The sequence below is a fragment of the Macaca fascicularis genome, chromosome 1, assembly GCF_037993035.2.
Source record: "Macaca fascicularis isolate 582-1 chromosome 1, T2T-MFA8v1.1".
In the NCBI taxonomy this organism is placed as follows: domain Eukaryota; kingdom Metazoa; phylum Chordata; class Mammalia; order Primates; family Cercopithecidae; genus Macaca; species Macaca fascicularis.
The window spans coordinates 168,283,732-168,299,629 of record NC_088375.1 but is presented as its reverse complement, the minus strand read 5'-3'; the positions used below and the strand labels follow the sequence as shown (position 1 = coordinate 168,299,629).

Below are 15,898 nucleotides of genomic sequence, written 5' to 3'. Positions count from 1 at the left end.
TCTAGGCAATTTAACTTTCAGCTTCTCTCACTTGATCGTAATGATCTGTTTTCAGATGTCTCTCCACCCAGCACTGAACCCTCTCCAAGATAGAACAATGTTTTTTGCCTGGTCTCTTTTTTAACCTTTGTATTCTTCATCAACAAACACTATACCAGCCCTAAGCGAAAGGAGAACTGGTGATGTTTGTTGAGCTAATGACCCAAGAAATAAGTAGAACCCTTTTATTGAAATTACTTGTGAAATTGGATCTACTTGGTTTTCTTGCTGAAGGAGTAGAGTACACTGGGAAAAGCATAGTTTGACAAACCTGTATTCCAAGCCTTTTCCTGTACCTTCCTACCTATGGGGATTTGGACAAATTTCTTAAATTTTTGAGCCTAAATGTTCTCATCATTAAATGGAGCTAACAATAGACAGCCAAAGATGAAATCAGGCATAGTGTTACATACAGTAGAAGCTCAATAAATCTTTGTTATCTAAGTGTATGTACTCATGGATGAAGGGATTGATTAATATTTAAAAACTTGTAAAAATCACCTCTAAAAGCAGAAGGCAACAACACATTTTGATTAGTTTAGGGTTCTTGAAATCAAGTTCCAGTTAATCTAGATTTTTCTACATAAACTTCAAGATTCTGGGAGGATGAGTGCTGTCACTTCAACCCATCATATGGGACTATGCTGACACTGATAGGCTCATTGAGTTGGAAGAAAACATGTAAATCATATTATTCTTCCTCTTCAATGCTATAGAATCCCTCCAAAAATATACCTAATTGAAAGCATCAGGAAATAGATAACTCAGCAAGGCCTTTTGAAATAATGTAAATTACTAGGTTTCTGGTAATCAAAGTGTACTCTTCTAGAGCAGCCTTTCTTGTTTGATTTTTTAAAACATTTCTAGCTAAATATTGTATGTAATTCCTCCTCTAATTTCTTGTTCCAATTGAAAATAGGAGCCAGACTTTTTGACTATGTGACCTTGGGAAAGTTTATATGGCCTCTCTGCACCTCAATTTCCTCATCTGTAAATAGAAGTAATAATAGCAGCACCTATTTAATAAGATTATCTTGAGAATTATATTAATTAAAGCTGTAAAATAGTAAAAATAGTGTCTGGCTCATAATATGCATGAACAAATGTTAACTATATATAGCTAAAGGTAGCATGCTTTCTACATTGTAGCTCCTTCAACCAACCATTATGCATATGACCTGTCTTCATCATTATGGTCAAATTATTCTGGGCTTGTTCAAATAGACAGTGCTCTTTTAGGATGAGTGCCTCGGAAGCAAGCACCATACTTCACTCATCGTGGGGCACAGTGTGATTCTTGCCCTTCTTTGTTCTGTACTCTGTTCTATAATCCAAGATTGCATTCATTTGGAGGGACGTCAGGGACTCACCCGGATAATTCATAAGATGCTTACAGGCAAACAAAACACTTCATACCTTTTCACATGAACCACTGTTAAACTAAATCTTCTCCACTTTGTTCTTATACAACTAAGTTTCTGAATTTCAGGGCAGAATTTATACTTCTCTGATACATTTCATCTGAAAAACAAGTAGGGTATAAGAAAGAGGATTTTCAGTTTGAGTGTCAGATTGACCTATTTGTAAATCCCAGCTCCAGAATTACCTGTACAACCTCATAGAAGGTATGCAATTTATTTTACCTTCAGTTTCCTTTTCTGAAGAAGAAATATTTTATATATATAATAAAATATATAAAAATATTATATATATAAAATATATATATATTTTATATATATATATATAAAAAAAGTTATTTGGAGGCCAGGGGCAGTGGCTCATGCCTGCAATCCCAGACTTTGGGAGGCTGAGGTGGGCAGATCACCTGAGATCGGGAGATCAAAACCAGCCTGACCAACATAGAGAAACTCCCTCTCTACTAAAAATACAAAATTAGCCAGGCGTGGTGGTGCACACTTGTAGTCCCAGCTACTCGGGAGGCTGAGGCAGGAGAATCTCTTGAACCCAGGAGGCAGAGGTTGCAGTGAGCCGAGATCACACCATTGCACTCCAGCCTGGGCAACAGGAGCAAAACTCTGTCTCAAAAAAAAAAATTTGGAAGGCAAAGGTAAGCATCTAGCACATTCAGGGCATACAATAAATAAGGGTTATTAGTCATATTAATACCCTACTATGATGATTAAATGAGATAATATGTATATGGGAAAAATCCTCATACTATTGTTTTAATTCATTATTTTTGGCTTAAAAATTATTTTGAATTCTCATCCTGATAGCTCACAAACTATGTCCTTCCTACCAGAATTTGTTATCTATAGATAATAATGTATTTTATATTTTTATTTACACTTTAGTAAAATGTTAACCAGAACAAGACAAGGAATGGATATGTGTTAAGCTGCCAAAAGTCTGTCTCATCAGCATTGATCCATTAGTCAATGTTCCATGGGCAATGGCACTAAGTCAATTATAAATTCACCTATGTATACCATCACCTAGGTCAGTCTGGACAAAAACACATCAGGAAAAATGTGATCAAAGACTTTTCTGAAATTCAGATATACCATATCTAAAGCATTTGCCTTCTTAGTATAATCTATTAGCCCTAACTATCTGATAAAAGAGACTATGATAGCATGACTTGTCCTTGGGGAATTAATGCTAGTTACTGCCCTCGCAAATGGCCTACAAACCATGAGATAATAATCCATTCCAGAATTTTGCATACAATTGATGTCATGCTTGACATTTTGTAGTGCTGGACTCTTTCTTTCTAAAGAGTGGGAAAATATTTGCCTATCACACATCCCCAGATTTCTGGTCTGTTTTGTGTTCTCTTTGATTTCTGATAGATCACCAATTATAAGCGAAAAACACATTGAAAAGCCCTTTCAATATCGTGGGAAATCATATGCCTAGAAACATGAAACTACTTAAAGAACAGAGATGCTCTCCTAACTGCCCTTTGCTTTACATGGCAAGCCTAGCAGAAGCACATGATACTTGTGCACACGTATATAAGTTAAAGACTCATATTCTTTTAACTGAGTAACACTGTCTTCTTCCACCAAATACAGTTTCAAAAAGGATCCCCATGGAGTAGTGAAGGATGACAAGGGAATCTATCTCATTTGAATGGGTTCTTTAGAACCTACCACTGATTGATTCAGTAAACATGTACTGAGTCCTGAATACTTTCAGGCACTGTTCTAAGACATTGTCCCTATGTCTTAAGTATTGGAGTATGTAAGAAAATGGATGTACAAACAAAAACCTTCAGTAGCAGTATAAGAAGTGCTGACTAAAGAAACACATAGAGAACACAAAAATGGGAGCATCTAACTCCTTTGGGAGCATAAATTAGGGAACATTTCTGATAGAAGGACAAGGTTGAGTCTTTAAGAATGTGTAGAAAGCTGTCAATGAACCTGGATCAAGAGACGAAGAGCAGGCAGAACTTTGTTACAGCGGGAAGGGACAGCATGTACAAGGTAGAGAATGGGAAAGAGTATTTTTGAGGCCCATTCATACACTGATTTATTTCAAAACTATTTATTCACTACATACTGTGGCCCAAGTATTCTACTAGACCTTAAGGATACAGGGACATACAAGCAGAGGAAAGCCCTATTCATTAAATAAAGCTGCAGTCAAGGAGACAGATATTAGTAATGTTTTTAAAAGTGGATGTGTTATTAGGAACTGGTACAAGTTATCCAAAGGATGGAAATATACTAATGTGAGACTAATTTTTAAAAATCACCTTGGCTAATTTGTAAGAAAAAGGGAAGGGAGCCCTTTCTGACTGTAAAAGCAACTTGTACTAAAGTCCTGTAGTGAGTGTGAGGAGCAGGGCATCGAGGAGGAACTGAAAGCTGACCAATTTGACTTGGGGTAGTGGAATCGTCAGAATTGACGCTGGTGAGGTGGCACAGGCCAGGTCCCACAGGACCTGGTGGACTATTACAAGAATGGGCTCTTTCTTAAACATAATGAGTGTCTGCCCAAATTTTTAAATGGGGAAATGATACGATCAGATTCCATTTGGAAAGATCATCCCAATTGCAGTGCAGAAACAAATCTTAAGAGGGCAATAAAGAAAGTGGGAGATCTGTTAGCAGGCTGTTGCAGTTATCCAGCCAAGATGAGATGATATCTTGGACTAAAGTGAGGCTGAAAGATGGATATAAATGGATGGATGCGGAGTTATTTAGGTATTGCATTTATAGATCTTAGTGATGGATTCTATTGAGAAGAAAAAGAATCAAGACTAGATCCTGAGTTTTTGCCCAATATGACTAGAAAGGCGAAGTCATTCTCTGAAAAAAGGAAACACTGGGAAAGTATTAGTTGGCACAGAAGCATGATTCCAGTTCTGAGTGTGTTGATGTGAGTGGCTTTGTGACACCAAAGTATATGTGAAGTAGACAATGGAATATGACCATCTGGAATTCAAAGAAGTCCAGACTGGGAATTATCACAGGGATCATACGTAAGGAACCTGAAGCCATGACATGTCCCAGGGAGAGAGTGTGGAATGAGAAAATCCGTGAGAGACAAGACTAACACATCAGGTACTCTATTAGTTCATAAGAGAACACAAAAAGATGGGCATGTAAAGGAGATTGATAAAGAGAAACCAAAGAATTAGTACAACTACCAAGAGACTCTGGTTTCTAAGAAGGCTAAAAAAAGAGTATTTAAAGAAGGGAGTGGGTCACAATATTAAATCCTTCTGAGACATTATTTTTTTAAAAAAAGGAAAATATTTATTTTATTTAGAAATATGAATATCACTGATGAACTTGGAGTGATGGCACGTTAGCTAGTTTTTAGTGAGTAAAGACTAAACAAGTAGTAAGGAAAAAAATAGAGGCAGTGAGAACAGATAAGAAGTTCAGGTGCAATAAGGAAGATTGAGCAGAGTGCTATCTAGGAGAGGATGAGAGGTAAGGGAAACTTTTCTTTTGAAAGTACTAAACATACTTAAGAGCTACTTAAGCATATTTTAATGAAAATGGAGAGCATCCTGCTAAGACAAAGCAATTGAAAAGAGAGGAGAGAGATTGAATCATTGATACTGGCTGCCTGAGAAGCAGAAATAATGTATTCCAAAGCACTTGCAGAGGGATTAGTCTTGGAAGAACTTTCACAGTGTTGTCACAGGGCTATATGCATAGACCTACCATATGTCATGGTCTTCTTGATAATATTATGTTAACCTCTGATTCTCTTGCAGGTTTAGAAGCGGCAACACTTCTGTTGCCTGAGATTGGAATGATGTGACTGAGACTGCCTTCCTGGCAGCGAAATGGGCTATTCGGCAGGCACAAGTCCTGTGGTAGTTGACCAGAGGTGCCCGTTTGAGCTGGGTGTGCATGTGACCACAGATGGCTTCAGCTGGGGCCTGTGGCAGTGCATGGAGTGCTTGAGAATAACAGTAGGGTTTTAGTCCCAACTATGGAAGGGAGCTGAGCTCTGGTATTCCTCGATAGAGAAATAGCTGGCAGCTGTATATGCCGCCCTTCATGCTTGTGAGAGTGTGACAGCACGGGCTGCAGTCGTCATGCAGATAACTTACCAGACAGTGGGATGGGTAATGATGCATTCCCGGGTAAGGACCCCCAGGATTGGGACAGCACAGACATCCACTTTAGCAAAGTGGGGTGCCTACTTAGAGCAGTGGAGTACTCTGAGTACAGGTCCCTTAGCAGCAGAGCTGCAAAAGATCTCAGGACCTGTAGTCCCAATGCAAGATAAGGCCATGGGGCCTAAGGCACCCCCGCCATTCCTGATGGGTCATAGTCTACAGATAGGTCTAGCCAGGGTGCTACTGCTGCCTGGACCACTGTTGCAGTCCAAGTTAGTATTGACACCATATGGTTTGAAAGCAGGTGTGGGCAAATTTGCCAATGGGCTGAACTCAGGACAGTGCGAATAGTGATCACTAAGGAGGTGACACCTACAGTAATCTGCACCGATAGCTGGGCAGTTTATCAAGGCTTAATCTTGTGGTTAAATACACAGAAGTTACAGAAGTGGCTAGTTGGTCACCGACCCATGTAAGGCCAAGCCATGTGGCAAAACCTATGGGAGGAAGGATGACCTCCTCTGACCAGGTATGGGGATGAACAGTAACATGTTGTTGCCTGCCCCAAGGCCCACAAAGGTAGGGAAATTAAAACCTGGCTTAATGTATAAAGCAACATTGGGGTAGCGTCACCATGGGGTGGTTACCTGCTATAACTTAGAGTTGTTGCCCCCTGTATTACTACTGCGGCCCTGGGTCCAGGGTTCCTCTCTGTGGGTACATTTCCCCACTAGAAAAACTCTCTCAGCCTTACATTCCCCTCCCATTCCCTTGGGGGTGAAATGTAAGGCCTATGTGTCAGACCTGTGTGTCTAGGGCCTGTGTGCCTACAGCTTATGTATAAGGCCTATGTGTCAGACCTGTGTGTCCAAGGCTAATGTCTCTGTTGGCCTAGGGGGTGGAATGTAAGGAAAATAGATGTTCTGTGGTCAAGAACAGGCTGAAGCAAATATCCAGTCCAGCATGACTCAGCAAATTTGGATTGCAGGCACACACCTCCACTCATGTAACCATGCCACGAGAGGCACATTATAGGTGATCACCCACATGAGCCTGTGCTTGGCTCAGAGCCACTATTGTCTGTAAAAGGTATAGTTACCCTGATAACACTGTACATACAGCTTGTGCCCATGGCTCGCACCCAGGCTTGTTTGTGCCTAGGTTCGCTCACATCCAGAGACAGAACAAAGCTACATCGAAACTATATATGATTCAAGTGTTTTTCCAGCTACCTACCAGTCATCCACTGACTCCCCTTGGACTCAGTTAGAACCTGACACAAGGACATCAGGCTGTTGTAAATTTGGAGCTGGCATGGTCACTTTCTCCAAAGCTGCCTGTTGTTTCCTCCTCAACAGCAAGCTCTTCCTCTTTAGTTGTAATACCGTGGAATTGCAATTCCCTTAGTTACTTCCTCAATTATAAAGAATGAACTTTCTGGGACCTTCTTTCACCAAACTCTCTTGAATGCTAATGTTTCTTAAGTAGTCTGAACTATTTCCTCTGAGCCAAATTATTCTGCCTCTTTTGAGCTCTCTGTGTCTAAACTGTCCCTGTAAGAATCCTATCAAAGCCAACTTTGACAGTGCATCTAACCAGTCATCTGTTGGTCAGTCGGTCAGTCAAGAAAATGATTTACTAAGCACCTAAGACCTGCTAGGCACTTTCTAGTAATTGGAATAATTAGTTGCCCTTTTTGTCCTGTTAACTGTCCTATTTTTTCCTTTTCTTAGGTCTTTTGCAGTTAATATAATAAACTTACCCTAGAACCTCAGGTTTTTAACATGCTATAACTTTTCTACAATCTATCTTGCTCTCCTATCCATTTCACAGGCACATAGAACTGTAGAATTGGAAGGGAACTTTGAAATTGGCCGATCTGGCACCTCTTACATTTGAATGTGCATATAAATCACCTGAGGATCTTGTTTAAATACAGATTCTGAATCAGTAGGTCTGGGATGAGGCCTGAGATTCTGTATATTTAGCAAGCTCCCAGGTGATGCTGATAGTGCTGGTACTTGAACAACCCTTTAAAGAGCAAAGGTATAGCAAAGGTATAGTCTCCTGGTTCATAACTAAGAGTATATATCAGAATGCCCTGCTTTCGCAAAATACAGATTCTGAATCAGACTCTAGCAGTGGGGCTGGGACATATGAAATTTGAAAAGGCAGTCTCAGAATTCCATTTCCAGTCAATATGGAATAACAGGAATTGGATTTATCATCCTGCCTGAAACAACTAAAAGAAAAAAACCTGAAAAATTATGATTCACTGGTTTTCAAGACATTAGTGGATAAAGGAGTGATTTCTCTGGACATGAAACAAATGGCATAAGCCCTATGATTGTCCCAGTTTACTGCCTTGAAAGTGTCTCCCAGCCATGGAATAGAGGAGAGTAACCCAAGCAGAGCCCGGCTAACTCCAGAGATGAGAATCAGGCAAGAAAAAGATGGGCAGAGTTCTCAGAGCAGAGTACCAGAAAAGGAGCTTCACAGAGAGAGAAATCCAGAAAGCCCCCTTCGAGTACATAGCAGAACACTGCTTAGCACACAAGTGCCAGAAAACTACTCAAGGCAAAGAACAGCTAGAAAGGATAAGAAGTAACAAAGCCCTGTGCTCACACAGGATGGATGATAGTACCTGTACCCATCAGCCAAAAATGTCATGGTTCAGGGGGCATTTTCAGAACACTCAGGAAGGACTTCCACAGGTAAGGAATGAGTCCTAGACTGAGCACTGCTACAACCCCACCTAACAAATCTTAAAGGCAGGATTTAAAAGGATAAGTGTTTTTAAGCAATTTAACTGTATTGCAGAATAAATCTCAAGAATATTTATAGAAATACAAATTATCCAGCACCAAACAAAGTAAAATTCACAGTAAATAGCATTCAATGAAAAATTATCAGGCACGGAAAGAAGAGACTGTAATCAATAAAGAGGAGAAAAATCAATTTAAAAAACTAACTCTAAATGTTAGAATTAAGAGACAATAAGACATTTGTAATATTTCATACATATAACTCCTATGTATATAGGTTTTCATCCATGGTTGCAGACTCATAACTCCCATAGCCCTTGTTACAAACAGATCTACAGAGGTTACAGACAGACTCTCTTTCTCTCTCTCTCTCTGATACTCGTCTGCCCTCCTTTCACCTCATTCCAGTGGGGGAGTCCTGCCCCATATCCTGGAGAAAGAAATGTTGCTGAGATGCCAAGTAGAATCTGAACAGACAGGCCTTGTTGGGTGTAGATCCCACTCTTTTTGTCCGGTCACATTTTGACATGGTTTGCGATGCTTCAATCATGCCTACCCAATGAAGTCTCCATAAAAGATCCAAGAGGACAGGGTTCATGGGGCTTCTGGAGAGCTGAACTCATGAAGGCTGACAGAAAGGTAAACAAGAACAAAACCACAGGCTGAGAAGGTGGCTTATCTCAACTCCAGGGAGACAGAGGCTTCTGCACGCGGGACTCTTCTGGACCTGGCCCTATGGATCTCTTCATCCAGCTGTTTATTTGTATCCTTTAAAATGTCTTTTATAAAAACTTGGTGAATGTGTCTTCCTGAGATCTGTGAGCCCCTTTAGCAAATTAATGGAATCCAAAGTGGGAGTCATGAGAACCCAAACTTGAAGCTGGTAGATCAGAAGTTCTGGAGGCCCAGACTTGCAACTGACATTGTGGGGCTGAGGGTTGAGACTGAGCCCTCAAACTGCTGGATCTGATGCTATCTCCAAGAGACAGTAATGGAATTCAATTGAAGAACACCTAGCTGGTGTCTGCTACAGAGTTGATTGCTTGCTTGCCAGTGGAGAGAAATACCAAAATGTATTTTGGTATAAACTATTGTTTTGGTGTGAGAACAGAGGAAAAATTGTTAGAGTTTTTCTTAACAACAGTAAAAGCTGTATTCCATATGTTTACCATGTAAAGTAGAGATAAGGAAGATATTTTCAAAATACAGTAAATAGGGTTAATTTTAGAAGATTAGATATTGTGGAAGAAAATATTAGTGAGCTTAAAGACAGAGCAACAAAAACCATTCAAAATGAAACACAGAGAAAAGAGAATTAAGAAAAAAAAAAAGAATCAATCAAATGGCCTAATAATGTATAGTTGTCCCAGAAAGTAATTTTCTTCCAAAATCCAAAAAAATTTAAATATTTACAATGCTTATATTACATATTTAATATATTAAAGTATTATTTTTTAAATGCTGGAAATTTTCCAAAATTGATTTAAAAATATACATGCACAAATTCAAAAAGCTCAAAAAACCCAACCACAAAAAACTTGAAGAAAACTACATTAAAGCACCTGATAATCAAATTGCCCAAAGCCAGCGATAAAGAAAAGTCTAAAAAACATTCAGATAAGGGGAAAATGTCATGCTATATACAGAGTAACAAAGGTAATTATGGTCAGCAGATTTTGCGCCAGAAGTAATGGAAGCAAGAAGACAATGGAACATCATCTTTAAGGCACCAAAAAAGAAAAGAAAAAAAAATCCTGTTATCCAAGAACTGCATACTAAATGAAAATACCTTTTTAAAGTGAAGGTGAAATAAATACCTTTTCAGACATAAAAAAATAAAAGAATGCATGGTCCCAATAAATCCACACTACAAGAACTGTTAAAGGAAGTCCTCAAACAAAAGGACTTCCTTCAGATGGAAATGTGAATCTATATCCAAGAATGAAGAACACTAGAAATGGTAACAACACTATTACATATATACCATTTTCATATTTTAAAAAAACCTCTTTACAAGATAATTGTGTCTTTAAACAAAAAAAGTAGCATAAAATTTATGATGTATATATAAAAGTAAAACAAATGACAGCTATAGTATAAAAACAGAATGAAGAAATGAAAGCTTATTATTGTAAGGCTTTCTATTATGTGTGTGTACAAAAAAGAACATCTTCAAAGTAGGGTGTGGTAATGTACACTTGTAGTACCAGCTACTTTACAGGTTGAGGTAGGAGGATAACTTGAACCTAGGAGTTTGTGTTTGAGTTTGATTGTTTTCCTCAAAATATTATTTGGGTTCTGTTCTTTAAAAAAATGGCTTAATTCATTCTTTCAGCACCTACGTATCTAGTGCTGGAGAAACAGAGATTTAAAAAGACAATCCATGACTTCACTGAGCTTCATTGAGTTTACCTTATGGGGGAAAAGAGAAGGTAAGAGAATCTTCCATTGCAATATAATACGAAAAGTACCAAGTAGCAGTTAACAAAGGTCATTAAGAAATAATAGAGAAGAGGTTTTGCTAGATTTATTAAGGAGCTGGAAGGGATGTGGCAAGCATTCTGGGAAAAACTGATTGGAATTCTGTAGTTGCTTCATAATTTAGTTTGATCTTTTATGATTTTATTTAAATCATGCACATCTGTGCTTGGGCATTTATGTGCAAATGTGTTAGTGCATTTACATAGTGCCTGACACAGGGGTTGGCAAATAGAAAGTACTCAATAAACATTTGATAAATCAACAAAAATTCACACACATACGCACGTGCGCACACACACACACACACATTTTATCCACCAGAAACTGCCTTTAAGTTTTCATTTTGTGCTTGTGTTTCTTTCTGCTAACTTTGGAATACCTACAGCAGCCCAGGCTTGGACCTAAGAGTTGAGGTTTCTCCCTGATCTGGCTTACTGACTTCTATCAACACACCTGCCTTTGGGACTGTATTAGTTGATTAAAGCTGCCTTAACAAATGACTGCAAACTTGACAGCTTACAACAACAGAAATTTATTCTCTAACAGTTCTGGAAGCCAGAAGTCCAAAATCAAGGTACAGGCAGAGCCATGCTCCCTCCCAATGTTTCTTCCCTCTTCCAACTTCTGGTAGTTCCAGGCATTCCTGAGCTTATAGTTGCAAAACTCAAATCTCTGCATCTATCTTCACACAACCTCCTCTGTGTGCCTATGTTTTTTCTTCTCCTGTCTCTTATAAGGATATTTACTACTGGACTTAAGTTCTATTAGATTATCCAGGATGATCTTACCTTGAGATCATAATTACATCTGCAATGATCCTTTTTTCAAATAAGGTCATATTTACAGACTCTAGGGTATAGGACATGAGCATATTTTTTCGGAGGGCCACAATGCAACCCACTATAGGGGCATTTCAAGCAAGTTCAGGACTATAGTGAGATGAATACGGTACTTATATCAGGTACAAAATGTAAGGGAATGCCAAGAAAAACCCTCAGTAATCAACATAAAGAATATTTTAATGCAATAATTATTGAAAAATCAAAATGAATGCTAAAAGTCAATGATGAACAAAATATAAATTTTTAAAATACAGACAATCAGAATTACTGATTTTTCTTTCCTTTTTGATCTCCAATATGGTTCAGCATCGCACTAATTTCCAGCAACAGCCCAAGCTTCCGATCCATAGTGAGGATGAGTTCAACCAAGTCCACTGTTTCCCTTGTCATATTTAGATCACTCTTCTCAGAAACATTGCTCCAGGGAGCTTTACTCAGGAGACCAGGCTGCTATAAACTGGCCTTCCTACTTCCAATGCAGGCTTATTTTTCTTATGAATTGTGCAAACACCTCCTGAGAAGCTAATTAAAATGGAAGTCAGTGCTGCCAAGTCCGGGAAGCCTCCAAATGAGCATCAGGAGGCTGCCAGAAAGCATAATTAATACACACACTCAACTCCTCACTATGGCTTAAGGGAGGGTGGGGGTAGAAGACTTTGAAGGACAAATTAACTCTGAAAGGTGAATACAAAGTGGAACTTTCTGAGCTCCATTGCCAAGCACAGCACAGGCCAAATGAAAGGCACTGGGTATGGGTATAAAGAAATGCTTGGTGTTGGGTGGATGTAGTTTAAGAACAGGAATAAAACTGAACTCCCTGCTTCTTAGTACCATTAAGAAACAAAAAAAAATGTTATTTATATTTGATTTGTGTGCTACACTTGGAGTTAAATTAATAAGACATATCAGTAAGCTGGGCCTAGTAGTAAAATAAAAATATAAAATCTGATATTACATAATAACCACTGAGAAAGTATAATAAAAAATAAAATCACATTTCTAATAGTGACGCAGGATTTTTCTTCTCAGTCACTTTGCAAACTGAGGACCCCTGGCTGGCAACACCCCACCTGGGCCTCTATCAGCCATGCTGATGTGCCCCAGTTCATCTGTGTTACAGCTTGTGCCTGCATTTGGTGGTTCCCGAGCTCTTATACTGTGCTCAAGAAGAATGAGGATATGCAGGGCATTGAAGGGTGAGGAAGACGTAGAAGAACGATGAAAATGGCTTTCAGTGGAGAAGTGATGTGGGGTGAGGGTTGTGGGAGTGGATGGTTGCCCCATTGCTGGGTCTGGGGCCCTTCATGGACTCAGAATAGGGAGTGCATGCTGATTGGTTTGTGAGTATGCCAAAAAGTTTAAAGTGAAGACGCCACTCAAAGGTGGGCATGACAGTGTAGAAAACCCAATTAGGAAAAGGTAGGTATATGTTAAATAGGTGAAGGGCAGAGATTAATCAGAGGAAAGTGTGCCAAATGACCGACAAGTACGCAATCCGGTCAGAAGATTTAACATGTAGCTTGGTTTTCAGGCTTTAAATTGTCTTTAGCTTGGACATGGGGTTTTGCCAGGGACCTGCCCCTATCTGCTTAGGCATTTGTCTGCCTCTGTTGATAGTCTGGCAAAAATATTTTTAATACCTAGGAACAAACTTAAGAGGAAATAAGTAGGACCTCTAAGAACTCAGAGACTTTACTTATAGCCATAAAGAAAACTTTAAAAGACTTTTCTAAGTGGCAATATGCATTACACTGAGTGAAAAGACTCTATATCGTAATATAAATCCAACTCAAATTCGGATATAAACAGAGTAATTTTAAGAAAAGTATCAATGGTAGTTTTGGAGGAGATTTAACAACTTGATTTTCTTCACATCTTTCTTAAAACAAATAATTTCCACTTTTATTTTAGATGCAAGGAGTACATGTGCAGGTTTGTTACAAGGATATATTGGGATGCTGAGGTTTGGAGTACAATTGATTCCTTTACCAAGGTACTGATCAAGGTACAATTGATCCCTTTACCAAGGTACTAACCCAATAGTTCTTCAACCCATGCCACCCTCTCTTCTTCCCAACTCTGGTAGTCCCCAGTGTCTATTGTTGCCATCTTTATGTCCATGAGTACCCAGTGCTTAGCACCCACTTATAAGTGAGAACATGAGGTGTTTGTTTTTCTGCTCCTGCATTACTTCATTTAGGATAATGGTCTCCAGCTGCATCCATATTGTTGCAAAGGATATGATTTTGTTCTTTTTTATGGCTGCATAGTGTTCCATGATAACAACCTGATTTTAAAATTCATCTAAAAGGTCAAAGCAAGAGAGTAGCTGAATACATTTTGAAAGAAAAAAATAGATGACATGGGTTGGACACGGTGCCTCATGCCTGTAATCCCAGCACTTTGGGAGGCCAAGGTGGGCAGATCACGAGGTCAGGAGATCGAGACCATCCTAGCTAACACGGTGAAACCCATCTCTACTAAAAAATACAAAAACTAGCCCGGCATGGTGGCGGGCGCCTATAGTCCCAGCTACTCTGGAGGCTGAGGCAGGAAAATGGTGCGAACCCCAAAGATGTAGCTTGTGGTGAGCCGAGATCGCACCACTGCACTCCAGCCTGGGGGACAGTGCGAGACTCTGTCTTTAAAAAAATAAAATAAAATAAAAAATGAAATAAATAAAAATAAAAAGTAGATAACATGAACTTCCAGGTAACTAAAATTATTACAGAACTATAACGCTTAAGAAAAGGGATAATGTTACCAGCTAAGAAAATTGACACATGAAACAAAATAGCCTATAAACTGAGCTCCCTATGTGTAAGGTTTTTATGTGGATTAGAGGCTCTGTAGTAAGTGATTTTTGAAGGGAAAGCTTAATAAATATTGATCTAATGTGGAGCTATTTATTAATTATTAGAGAAAAATAGTTGCCCCCTTTATATATCACTTAAATTGAAATTGATTAAAGATAGAAATGAATTACAAGAAAGTATATGAGACCATCTGATCTCAAGATAGAGATATATTTTTCAAAGCATGAAAACAAGGAACATTATAGAGTAAAAAGTCAACTTTTCTCCATGAAATTTAAAATCTTTATATCAAAACTCACTGTAAGCAACTTAAAGGAAATAATACATGTAGAAAATATTTGCCACATGTATGAAACACGATTATTAGCCTTGTGTAATAGATGTCTCAAAAATCAATAAGGTTTGATTTTGATTGTTAAATCAAGAAGAAAAAGAAAAGATGCCAGGTCCGGTGGCTTGTGCCTTTAATCGCAGCTATTCAAAAAGCTGGGGTGGGAAGATTGCTTGAGGCCAGGAGTTAGGGACCAGCTTGAGCAAGATAGCAAGATCCCTGTCTCTCAAAAAATTAAAAATAAAAAAATCAACCAAGTGTGGTGGTGCACGCTTTTAGTCCAAACTACTCAGGAAATTGAGATGGGAGGATTGCTTGAGCCCAGGAGTTCTAGGCTACAGTGAGCTGTGATGTTGCTGCTACACTCTAGCAGGGGTGACAGAGTGATGTCCTGTCAAAAAAAAAAAAAGAAATAAAGAAGAAAGAAAAGAAAGGAAGGAAGAAAGGAAGGAAAGAAGGAAGGAAGGAAGGAAGGAAGGAAGGAAGGAAGGAAGGAAGGAAGGAAGGAAGGAAGGAAGGAAGGAAGGAGAAAAAGAAAGAAGGAAAGAAAGAAAGAAAGAAAGAAGAAAGAAAGAAAGAAAGAAAGAGAAAGAAGAAAGAAAGAAAGAAAGAAAGAAAGAAAGAAAGAAAGAAAGAAAGAAAGAAAGAAAGAAAGAAAGAAAGAGAAAGGAAGGGCAGGGAAGGGAAGGGAAGGGAAGGGAAGGGAACAGAACAGAATGGAACGGAAAGGAAAGGAAAGGAAAGGAAGAAGGAAAGAAAAGATGAATACTATACTCAAAAAAATGAGTGAAACTCATGAATGAAGGGTTCACGTAAAAAGAAATCTAAATGGCCAATTTTGTGTGAAAAATGTTAACTTTGTAAGTAACGAAAGAAATGCAAGTTAAAATAAAAGCAGAATACCATTGCTCAAACTGAAAAAATTATTTTTAAAAAATCAAACCCAATATGTGATAAACAAAACTCAAGTCTCTACATGCTCACTTTTCGCAGAAATGTCAAGCAGTGCCCTCTTTTGAAGTCTTTTGACTATTATATATCAAAAACCTAAAAAAAATCCTGCCAATTCTTTA

The 15,898-nt window shown here is 38.6% G+C and overlaps 1 long non-coding RNA gene across 1 annotated transcript in view; it reads right to left on the bottom strand.

Moving 5' to 3' along the window:
* LOC107127258 (uncharacterized) overlaps nt 1–15,898 on the bottom strand; it is a 30,353-nt gene that overhangs the window by 1,433 nt on the left and 13,022 nt on the right. Inside the window, exon 2 of the long non-coding RNA XR_012419046.1 lies at nt 1,456–1,560. This is a non-coding gene — a long non-coding RNA (uncharacterized lncRNA). The remainder of the gene's footprint in view (nt 1–1,455; nt 1,561–15,898) is intronic.